Genomic DNA, 11,678 nt, shown 5'->3' on the forward strand with positions numbered 1-11,678 from the left:
ACAGGCAGTAAATGATGAGAAATTCAGTTACTCAACCAGGGAGGGGCAAACAGAAGTCGGCAGGATGTCACATAACCAGGCTGATGGATTTTTCACAGAGTCAATGGGTGTTTTGGCGGAATTGTCCAGAGCAACTGGTTGCTTAGGTGACGTGCGGGCACAGCTTTCCTCTAGCTCAGTGGGATGCCGATTATCTTTTCTTTACCTGCTGGACCCTAGGTGAAGTAAATCTGCATATTTTAGGAAGGTGCATGTATTTCCTTTGTGAGTGAAATGAAACCAAAGGGATAATCTTAATAAATTATAAGTGCTCACTTATCCTGATTGAGAGAAAAGAAAGGTTGATTCTCCTTCCAGAGCAGTCACTTGATCTGTCCAATCTATTAAAGAATAATTGAACCAGCAACAATCACTTCCATGAAGTATCTACTAATTACGTTGTTCTATAAACAGTTTCTGCATTCAGACATGCCAACTGCTAAAAATGGATCATTACATCACCAAGGGTGTTATTAGAGTTTTAACAACTTCCAGATTCAGAAGACCTAACCCCGAAAAATGAGGGCTGATGTGTTATTTTCCTTTCCTGACTGTGCCCCAAATCTCACCTCATATAGTCTGAGACCTTTGCTTTCTTCCAAATTCAAGTCTTTTGTCTTTTTTTGTGTTAGTCTCATAAGATAACCCAGAATACACCAATTCCCTTAAATGATTCACACATTTTTTTATCTTATTCAGCAAACTCCCAGACAGCTGACAGAAAAGGCACCAGAACCCAGCCTGATATAGTCTATTCAGGCCTCCATTTTTGTTTTTCAAATGAGGGAGCTGGATTATGAGTCAGTTAGGATTAGATTCAGCTGTAACAGAGACCAAAATAACAGCAGCTTAAATTAAACATGGGGTTATTTATCTCCCACATAGTAAAGCCTGGCAGTAAGTAGTGCAGGGCCAGTACAGTAACTCCATGATCATTAAGGACCCAGACTCCTTCTATCTTGTTGCTCTGCCATCCTCTAAACTTGAATTCCACCTCCTGGTCTAAGATGGCTGCTCTAGATCAAGCCAGCATGTCCACATTTCTGCCATCAGTGGCAAAGGGCACGTTGCATCTCTAAAATGGCACTACCAGAAGTCACACTCAACACTTCCTCTTATAAGCCATTGGATAGCTGCAAGAGAGTCTAAGAAATGAGGTATTTGTTCTGAGGAGCCATTGACTAGCTAAAAATTGGAGATTCTTTTACCATGAAGGAAAGGAAGAACAGATATTGGGAAGAGGTAGCTGTCTCTACCACAGATTAGATCAGTGAATTTAAGCTGTGTCCTCAAAGTCCTAGGGTTTTGATGTATAGTACAGGGATTACTGTGGGTTTTGGATGCAGGGGGGAATATGTGGGTAAATTCGCATAGCACTCTGGAAAACTTCTCAAAATCAGGGCATCTAGATCTCCCTTTTTAAAGCCTATGAGAACATTTCTGATGGGTGGCAGTGGTCTGGACTGAGAGCCACTGGTAGCTGGCTGGTAAGAATTCTCAGGGCCCCAGGGTAAGGGGTACTTCAGTGGTGCCCTGGGCTGGTCAAGAGGAGATCTGATTCTGGAGCAGGGTGCCAGCCCTGGACAAGGACACATTGAGATGGTATTAGACCAGTTTTCAACATCAACATGACGTGGCACTGAGAGAAGCAAAAGCAGCTGACAACTGGGCCCTGAAATTGGATTGATAGGATTCTGTATTTTTCTCTCTGAATAGGTCGTGGCCCAAGTGATAGTTGAGTATGGTTCTCAGCCTTGGCACCATTGACATTCTGGGTCAGATGGTTCTTTGTTGTGTATGGCTATAACGAGCAAGCATTGCAGGATGCATAGCAGCATCCCTGTGCCTCTACTCCATGTGAAAACCAAGATGCCACCAGACATTCCTAAATGTCCCCTGGGGGCCAAATCATCCACAGCTGAAAACTATTGGGCTAGAATCTAGGTAATGGTGAACATTATTGTACTTTGCTAATGAGAGTGCAATTTGGTACCAATCCTTTCATCAATTATATGGGCTACCTATCAAAGGCCATAATATGTACGTGAACTTGACTTAATAATTCCATTTCTTGGACTCTGCTTTGAGGAAACGATTTGTAAGAGGCTTTCTACCCAAAGATGTTGATTGTAGAACTGTTTTCAATAGAGAAAAATCAGAAACAACAAAAAATACTAAACAGTAAGGAAAGAGTTAAGTAAGCCATAGCAGATCCATGTGTCCACTAAAATGTGTTTATGAGTTTATAATAACATGGGAAAATATGATATAATAACAAGTGAGCAAGTAAAAAACTATACAGAGAAAAAAGGCAAGAAGGAAATTCACTGAAATGGCAGACTCTAGGGAGAGAGATTAGGGTGATTTTTTTCTTCTTTCCTTTCATTTCTCTATAGTTTCCAAACTTTCTAAGCTCAGTATGAATGGCTTTATACAAGACTATAAAACAAAATTTTTTAAAAATCTAATTAAAAAGAAATTCTGGTGTTCGGAGGAGGAAAGCTACGCTCACAGCACTCCTTGGCTAATAGTGCCTGTCCTGGAGGATTCACAGCCATTATAGCATTTGGGTAAGCACAGCTGTTGGGAGAGAGGAAGAAGAGATGTTCCTTCCTTCAGAGTTGCCTCACTTTGTGCCAAGTGACCCTGCCATCCTGGCCACACCCATTGAACCAGAAATCCCTGTTAAATGCTCCCGTAGGCTGGGTAGATGGAAGAACAACCTATGAGAAGGCTTCACCCAAGATGCTGTCCAATAGGAGCCTTCCATATCGGACAGTGAAAAATAGGGCCAATCAGATCCTGTCTCAGGAAGTGTACATGAAAAAGTGGAAGCTCTCTGCCGTCTGAGAGATAAAAAGGACAACCAGATCATTAAGCAGCTGTGAATTCTGAACAATGAGAGTTATTATTCTGGTTCTTTGCAAGGCCACAGAGATGGCTTTCCTTATTCCTTCACTTTCTTAGAGGAAGCTTCCACCACACAAGGTGATCTAGGCAGACCGGGACTCAGTGTCTACACAAAGATTACCTTTCTTTCAGTGTGTGTTGTAGACATTACCTGGGCAGCTCGAATCCTCCTCCCCAACCCTAATGGCTGCAAAGGCCACTCCGTGGATGAGTGGCATGGGAAATTTGTCAAATTCCAGATTCCGGGCTCCTCACCTAGGTAACCTCATTTCACAGTCTTGGGAAGTGGAGCGCTGGAGAACTTGCATTTAAAAGACTTTCCAGGTAATTCTGATGCATAATCCAGTTTTGGAACCACTGTTTTACCTACTACCGGAATAACCACACCCTCGTGCTCTACCTCTGCAGTGATCCTTAAGAGTATGATGGTTCTTCAAAAAAATTAACCATAGAATTACCAGGTGATTCTGCAATTCTACTTCTGGGTATATACCCAAAAGAATTGAAAACAGAGCCTAGAACAGATACCTGTATACCCATGTTCATAGCAGCACAATAGCCAAAAGGTGGCAGCAGCCCAAGTGGCCATCACTGATGAATGGATAAATAAAATGTGGTATAGACATACAAGGAACTATTACTCAACCCTAAAAAAGGAATGAGATTCTGATACATGCTATATCATGAATGAACCTTGAAAATATTATGCTAAGTAAAATAAGCCAGACACAGAAGGACAAGAATTGTATGATTCTACTTACATGAGGTTCCTAGAGTAACCAAATTCTTAGAAACAGAAAATAGAATGGGTGTTGCTAGGGGCTGGGGCAAGGCAAGAGAAGGGAGTTGTTGTTTAATGGGTACAGAGTTTTAGTTTGGGAAGATGAAAACATTCTGGAGATGGATGGTGGTGATGGTTGTTCGACAATATGAATGTACTTAGTGCCAGTAAACTGTACACTTAAAAAATGGTTAAAATAGTAGATTTTATGTTATGCATATTTTACTACACACACAAAAACCTGACAAACCAACCCTGAGTGTCATCAGCAACCAAAACAAACCATGCAATTCGAGCAAGGAAACAAGCCACCTCAAGAAATCATAGCCAAGAAAATAATCCTTTTTTTTTTTGGACAAAACGCTGTCAGAGACAAAACTTTTAGAAAAGAAAATTAGTTCAAAACAAGCTTCTTTTATCATATCGTGTTTTCTTATCATAAAATAAACAAAGAGAAAGAGACAGGAAATGGGAGACTAAAATAAATCTTCCATTTAAAGAAAAAAAAAATCATTCCTAAAAGTTTACAAACAGATCTTTCTGGATCTTTAAAAATATCTCTGAAATGTTGCAGTTTAAAGCTTTCAAAAATATCATAACCTCCTCCCACTCCCCGGATATGCGTTTACTTCCTCTCTTATAAACATAATCTTTCTTTGATGCCCTGACTCTGGGGTCTCCTTGTGGTGGGTGCTCGTGAAACAGCCCTGTTTCTTGAGTCAACTGGGAAACCCTTCAGGGTGGGTGGTGACTTGTCAGTGGGGGACAGTGTGATATAAGATGCTGTGAGTCAGGAAGATGTTTATTAGGAGATTTCACAAATGCGAACAGCTACCAATAGGGTGGTAAATTGCTAATCATTGTTTTCACAAAAGGATGAGACCAGAAAAAAAAAAAAAAGCCAGCTTTAAATACAGCATGAGTGATGTTTTAGTTAGGCTTAGGTCTGTCTGGATGTGGGTGAAAATCCGAAACAATAGCAGCTTAAACAACAAGAAGTTTCTCTCTTCCTCCCCTAGAGGAATCTAGAGGTAGGGAGTCTGGGGCTAGTGTGGGGGCTCTGTGAAGTGGTCAGGGACCCAGGCTCCTTCTGTCTTATTGTTCTGCCATCCTCACCTCTTGGGCCAATGAGATTATTTGACTATTTAAGCTTCAGCCATCAAGTCTGTATTCTGGCCCAGGAGAAAGAGGAAGGAGAGTGAAGAGGCCACTCCTTCCCATAACAGAAGTTCAAGTGACACTCTCATTTAGATCCCACTGGCCAGAATATATCCTCACCACCACACATAGCTCCAAGAGAGGCTGGGAAATGGGACCCTTATTCCAGGGAGCTGCTGTGCAGCTAAGGAAGAGGTGCGGGCTGACGTTGGAGTGGATGATCAGCAATCTTTGCCCCTGGGAAGTTAGGTCAGAAGATAGGGCCCAGTTGTTTTTCAGCACAGGTGCCACAGACCTTCTGCATAAGACTCTTCTAGGCCCACTGGCGTAATCGTTTTATTTAATCCATACACTTTCCCTGCGTTTGTGTTATGTCCACTTTACAAACAAAGGTACTAAGATTCCAAGAGTTTCTGTAGCATCAAGAGCTGGTAAGTAGTCTGGCCTGCGGATGGCCATGTTGGTCGATTGTGGGCCTCTCAGCGCTAGACGTCATCACCTCTAAACATGTATGCCTTTCTAACTCCAAAGCTGCCTTGCAGGAGCCCAGGAGCCTGTCAAGGCAGGCTATGCGCATCACTCCAGCCCTCCTTTTAGCCAGAAGGCTCAAAGCCCTAGGTTAGGATGCTGGCTTGGCTGCCTTTTGAGCTGGTGTTAGCATTCTGGGGCAGACTTACTCATCCTAGGTTTGACGCTGTACCCGCTTTTGTGGAGGACGTGTGTGCTAATAGGGTGGGAGTACTTACTGCAGACCTCAGAGGGCCAAGGGAAAAAAGGAGCATCACCTAAGGCTGGGCTCCCCCCAGTGCTGAGACATCTGTTGTTAGGAGGCACACCCAAAACCGAGAAAGATCAAAAGAAACCGACTTTGGCTGTCTCTGTGCTCTCTTGAGGGTTATATGGGTTCCTTTCATATTTCCAAAGAACTCTCTTGAGGGATTAGGAAATTTAATGTTTAAATAGTTGAGGATGAGGCATAAGCCAAGAAGAGTAACTTTTAAGAAAGAGACGGGTGGCCTGGGTTTTGTTCCTGCCTAGGAACTGGCCGCTCCACCCCACGCCCCACTCCGGTGAAAGGTTTCTTCTTAGGGAGCCGACGGGGCGCAGCCTGACAGTTGTAAAGAGCACAGCTGTCTCAGCATTGCTGTGGGAGGACCGCAGAGGCCTCCCCACCCCATGCGAGTTTGGGGCTGACCTCCCTAGAAACACATCTCTCAAGAAGGAGGACAGGGTCTGATCCGAGTTATTGTTCCCTTTTCTTCCATAGACCACACTTCCACTGTCCTGCCTTTTGGCCACTGCATAGAATCCTTCTGATGAGCTCTTTTGTTTTTTTGAGGAAGATTAGCCCTGAGCTAACTGCTGCCAATCCTCCTCCTTTTGCTGAGGAAGACTGGCCCTGAGCTAACATCCGTGCCCATCCTCCTCTACTTTTTTATATGTGGGACACCTACCACATCATGGTGTGCCAAGCGGTGCCATGTCCGCACCTGGGATCCGACCGGAAAACCCCGGCCCACCGAGAAGCGGGATGTACACACTTAACTGCTGCACCACCGAGCCGGCCCCTGAAGAGCTGTGAATTTCTGTTTTTAAATACGTTTCAGCAAAAAACATAAAAACGTTTACTATAAAAAGTTTAGAAAATAAAGATGACTAAAAAGAAGGAAAGAAAAATTGCTTGTTACGCTATTACCTAGAGAGAACTGTGACTAACATTTTAATACAATTTTCCAAAGCACATGTACACGTATAATTTTGTGTATATGCATGTGTGTATATAAAGCTTTTGAAAAGCAAAAGTAGGGTCAGACTATTTTATAACCGGCTTTTTGCCACTTGCAATATGTCCCAGACATCTTTCCATGTCAATAAATATACGTCTGCAATATTTTTCTTAATGACTGAAGCTATTCCTTGGTACCAGCACTTAAAAAAAATAATCGTCTATTGTTGGGCAGTAAGATTAGTTCATTGTTCTATTTTTGAAAAAATTATTGTTAATATAAATAATATCTTAGGGCACATCTTTGATTATTTCCTTAGAATAAACTCCTACAAGTGGAATGCTGGGCAAATGCTCTGCAAACTTTTAGAGTTTTTTGATATATATGGTCAAATTTATCTGTAGAAAAGTTATCATAGTTTACACTCTTATCTACCATGTACAAGAGGATTCTCCACCTTCTACTTTATACTAGACACTATGTCTTTCTTTAAAGTTTTGGAAAGGCATGGATATTCTATAATCTTTTGGGAAAGAACCACAGTTATAGATCTATCCTATACAGAAAGCTTTCCTTCCATGGCAACTCAGGACCAAAGGATGCCAGAAAGGAGCCAAATTAGACCCAAATTCAGATATGTCTGTGTCTCTAAACATCCTCTCATTTCCATCAGTGTCTGAACATACTTCTGGCCAAACAACTCTATTATTTGTGACCTAGGCTGGATTCAATGCTGACCTCAATGGAGAATCCGTTTGATCTCACTATGGGCCCACCGAACCATCTGGCCCTGGCTAAACAGGTTAGCCACACAGTGGGAAACTTCATCACTCAACTAGCCTTTTTCTTGTCGGTTTTCTAACAAAAAATATTTCCCCCCTTGCTCTTTACACAAAAAACAGAGTATGGATATCTTTTGCATATTTTTACGTGATAGCCAAGTAGCTTATTTTTTTAAACCTTGGCAATCCTATAGATTCAGTCGTAGTCCCCTGAAATCCCCAAGAGAGAGTAGAAAGAGAGAGAGGGGAGAAAGTGGATTCCCACGGCCACAAGGACTTGGGCCTGAGGAGTTGCCTCTGTGTGTTATCTCACTTTTAATATTTAAAATATTTGTGGTTGGGGGGAAATGCCAATTATCTTCAAAATTGAGATTCTGTTCTTGGCTGCAAGTGTTTTTCAAATTCCTAGAATTAAAGCAGATTGTTTTTCCAAGCTTGTGAACTATTTTTATCTACAACAATATGGAGTGCACGCACCTGTTCACACATCCCTCTATGGGCGCGGATACTTGGGTTCATTATGTTGAAGACAGAGCTAAGAGACAGTCAGCCTGATGTTTTATCACCATGTGGAAGTGTATTGCTGTGGGACGAAAGACTATCTTCCTTTATAGTTACTCATTTTCTCAGATGATATTTTGGGATTTTAAAATCAGTCATATGAAACAAAATAGACCTATTTTTAGAACTCTCTATTGTTAATTGTGTTGTGTAGTTATGGTCCCTATTCTTTTGACTCAGACATTTATTTAAGCATGCAAAACATCATCCTTATTGAAGGCGTACAGTGGGCAAAGCCCTCTGCTGGGTACCATAGAAGGCATGAAGACAGAATCCCTGCTCCAGCTCTGTCCCTGACCAGTTGCCATGAAGGGGCCCCTTCACTTCACATAGTCTCTGTTTATGCACCTTTAAGCAAGGCACCTGGCTGATTGCCCCGGGAGCATCAACTCCCCTGTGCTCGCAGGCTCCTCACGGCAGGGTGGGGGTGTCCTGAGCAGGCTCAAGCTGGCATCCCCTGCCACAAGTTAGAGAGACGCGTGGCTCACTCTGGAAGTGAAGCAGGTCAAAGCTGCAAGGAACTGTCGGCCCAGCCCTGGATGCAAGCTCTGTAAGCTGCAGATGCCGAGGTCCTACTAAAGTGTCCCATCCAGCCCCTAGCACAATCTGTAGTCATATATTTGTGACCATATCAAAACTTTTTATTATAAAAAATTTCAAAAATACACAATATAGACCGAGGAATATAATGAAAACACAGGCGCTCATCGTCCAGCTCCAACTATTTTAATATTCCTCCCTGACCCTATGAATCTCAGACACATGTCCTTTCACCATAAATACTTCAGTGTGCACCTGTAATCGGTAAGGATTTTTTGGAATATAACCACCACGCCCTTATCCAACCTCACAAAATGAACAGCTATTTCTTACTATTAGGTTCGTTCTCTCACAGATGTCTCTTTAGGGCTGTTTTTAAGGCATCTCTCTCTTTTAGGTCTCTTTTATTCCTTAACAGTTCCACTCTTCATTTTTTCCCTTTTCCATGCTGTTGACTTGTTGAAGACACCAGGTCGTTTATCTTACAGAATGTTCCACGTTTGGGGCTCGGCTGCTTGCTTCTTCGTAGTGTTGCTTAATTTGTTCCTCAGTCCCCTGTATTTCCTGTGACTTGGTAAGAGAGCTAGAGACCTGATTAGTTTCAGGGCCAATTTTTATTTTTAAGGCAAAAATGTGTGGGAGTTGGTGCTGTGTATTTTACGTTGCATCACCTGAAGAAGCACACAAAGTCTGCTTATCCCACTGACAGAGACGGATCGGAGGGCTCAGGTGGTTGAGAAAGCAGGTCACCCCGACAAGAAGCAGAGGAGGTGGAATTTGGACCTTCTCAGTCTGACTCCAGAATCCAAACTTTTAGCCACTGCCCCATCCTGCAGGAAGGACAAGCGCTCCACTTTCATACCTGTTTCTCTGTTTCTGGAGTCCCTGTGCCTACCACCCATCCTTTGTCAGTACCGAGGACAAGCACTCGTAGTTGTAGGTCAGATCATGCAGTTTGAATTGGGGAGGAAGCCAGGCTCAATGCTTTCAAGCAACAAGAAGTTCGGCTGTGTGGCTCGGGTGCTCCTCTGTCTCCTCGGGGCTGTGGTGTGAGGTGTGAGAGGTGATGAGTGCGTGGAGAGGCGGTAGAATCCGAGAAGAGTTTTCCTTGGCCACTGCATTTTGTTTCAGCCCTAAAACCTTCAGGCTCTGCTGCGAGTGCCTCAGGCCCCACAGCAGCACGTGTCAAAGGATTGGGAATGACTGTGAAAGAAGGTGATCGCGTCTTCAGGCTTCGCGCAGTCTTTATCAGGAATTTTCCATGTCCTTATTTTGCCTTCTTTTCATGCCCTCTTCTACCATGATTTTCTCATACAGTGAGACAGGCTTTCCACCTGCCTCATCCATCTCGTTTCTTCCTCATGGGACAGAAGTCTTTTAGCACAATCGCACGCTGAAACGACACTGCCAAAGGCAGTCAAGGTAGCCGGACAAAGGTGGGTGTCATGGGTGCTGCCCTCTGAAGTCTCTGAAAGTCCTAAACCTGGGGGCCTTCCTCCATCCTGTAGGTAGGGAGAGACCCCCACGAGAGACTCCTAGCCAGGTTCCAGGCACAGGGACCCAAGGGAGCTGAGGAGGGGAGACGGCAGAGAAGACGAGAGAAAGAAGGCTATCTGATGAGATACGCGGAAACCTGTCACAGCTGCATCTGGCCCTGCGTGTGTTTCTTGCGAACTCACCCAAGACTGAGCTCTTTCTGTCCAAAGACAAGCTGTGCTGCAGGCCTCCTAGATGCTGTGTGCCATGGCAGAGGGGACCGGTTGAGATCCTTGTTCCTGCCTTTCGGGGTGGTGATTACGGTTTATGCACGCCCTCCCTTCACTTACAAGTAGCATTTGTAGGTTTTCTGGTGGTTTACAATGCCGTGGACCCTCACAATGACTTTAAGAAGGAAGGATTATCATACGTATTCATGGTCACTGGGATACCAAGACTCAGAGCCTGTACATGACTAGCTTGAGGTTTCCCCATGGTGAAGTGGCAGAGCTGGGACTTGAACCCCTGTCCCTGGAGTGCTGAGTGTCTGCCCCTCCTGCCCCACAAGGTTCACTTCAGAGAAACAAGAGGGGCTTGGGCAGCACTTTCTTCAGGGCCCAGTGAGTCTTCTTCTCAAGAAGTTCGTCAAGAATGCCAGTTGCCTTTGCTTTGCTTGTGGTCAGTGTCCTGTGGGAAAGGGTCAGCTGGCTATTCAGAGTGGGACAGGATTTTTTGTGAGGCCTCCCTTTCCCGACCTCATTAATGGAAGCATTTGTACTGCCCAGTGGGGCCTCCTTGGGACACATTCCTTATTGTTATTGTTGTTGATGTGGTTTGTGGTTTTGCCTTTTTTACTTTAAAAATCATATTTTCTCCAACTCCGAGAGTCATATGTGCTAATTTTGAGAATATTAGAAAAATAGAGAAAAGCGTAAACACGAAAAGAAAACTTGTCCAGTATCCTGCCGCCCCGAGTCTCAGTGAGGACTTGGGGGTCGCCGTCTGTCCTCTCTCTCCTTCCTTTGGGCCTAGGGCTGCACCATCAACTGTGCCCTCACCCCCCACACTTTGTAAATAGTCCCTCCCCGGGTTACCCTGTTTTGAATGTGCCATCTGTTTTCTGTTGGGAACCAGATTGACTCACCTTCTGACTCATTGACATTTCGAGACCTTTCCCTCGAAGCTCCCATTGCCATGATATTTTGTGAGGTTTCCAAGCAATGTACGCAGTGTGCCTGGAATAAGCTTGGGGGTCCTAGGGAGAGAAGGCGTTTAATTTCTCGACTCTTCCCTGGTGCCCCCCGCCCCCGACCTTGCACAGACCTTGAGCAGGCACACGTCCATGTGTTGTGATGGGAGGGACTCCACACTTCCACTCGCTCCCGAGCGCCTCCAACTCCTAGTGCCCCTGCACTGCATTCAAATCACTGCTTACCAGAATGATCTCCACCAGGTCCCACTTGGAAAGGAAGTCGTAGGAGAGGAGGAAAGAGCCATGGCTTGCTCATCCCAAGGCCGTTGCACATAATGCTGCCTCAAATCCCCACTCACTGCCTGACTGAGTCCTCCTTACCCCTCTTGTCTCAGCTTTGATGAGGCCTCTCCTGAGACACCTTCCCTGAGCTCTCCACCCTGGTTAGGGCCCTTCCTCGTGACTCTTATTACAATGCTCTGTAACTCTCCTCCTGAGCCTCTGAGGTCCGG

The 11,678-nt window shown here is 44.4% G+C and overlaps 1 long non-coding RNA gene across 1 annotated transcript; it reads right to left on the minus strand.

The window, feature by feature from the left end:
* Positions 1-8,478: 8,478 nt before the first annotated feature.
* On the minus strand, positions 8,479-11,433 carry LOC139041426 (uncharacterized). The gene is made up of 3 exons (XR_011496525.1): positions 11,298-11,433; positions 11,119-11,229; positions 8,479-10,661 (listed from the first exon to the last, which is right to left on the minus strand). It is a non-coding gene; the product is annotated as an uncharacterized lncRNA (long non-coding RNA).
* Between the last annotated feature and the right edge of the window lie 245 nt (positions 11,434-11,678).

The sequence above is a fragment of the Equus asinus genome, chromosome 21, assembly GCF_041296235.1.
Source record: "Equus asinus isolate D_3611 breed Donkey chromosome 21, EquAss-T2T_v2, whole genome shotgun sequence".
Taxonomy (NCBI): Eukaryota; Metazoa; Chordata; class Mammalia; order Perissodactyla; family Equidae; genus Equus; species Equus asinus.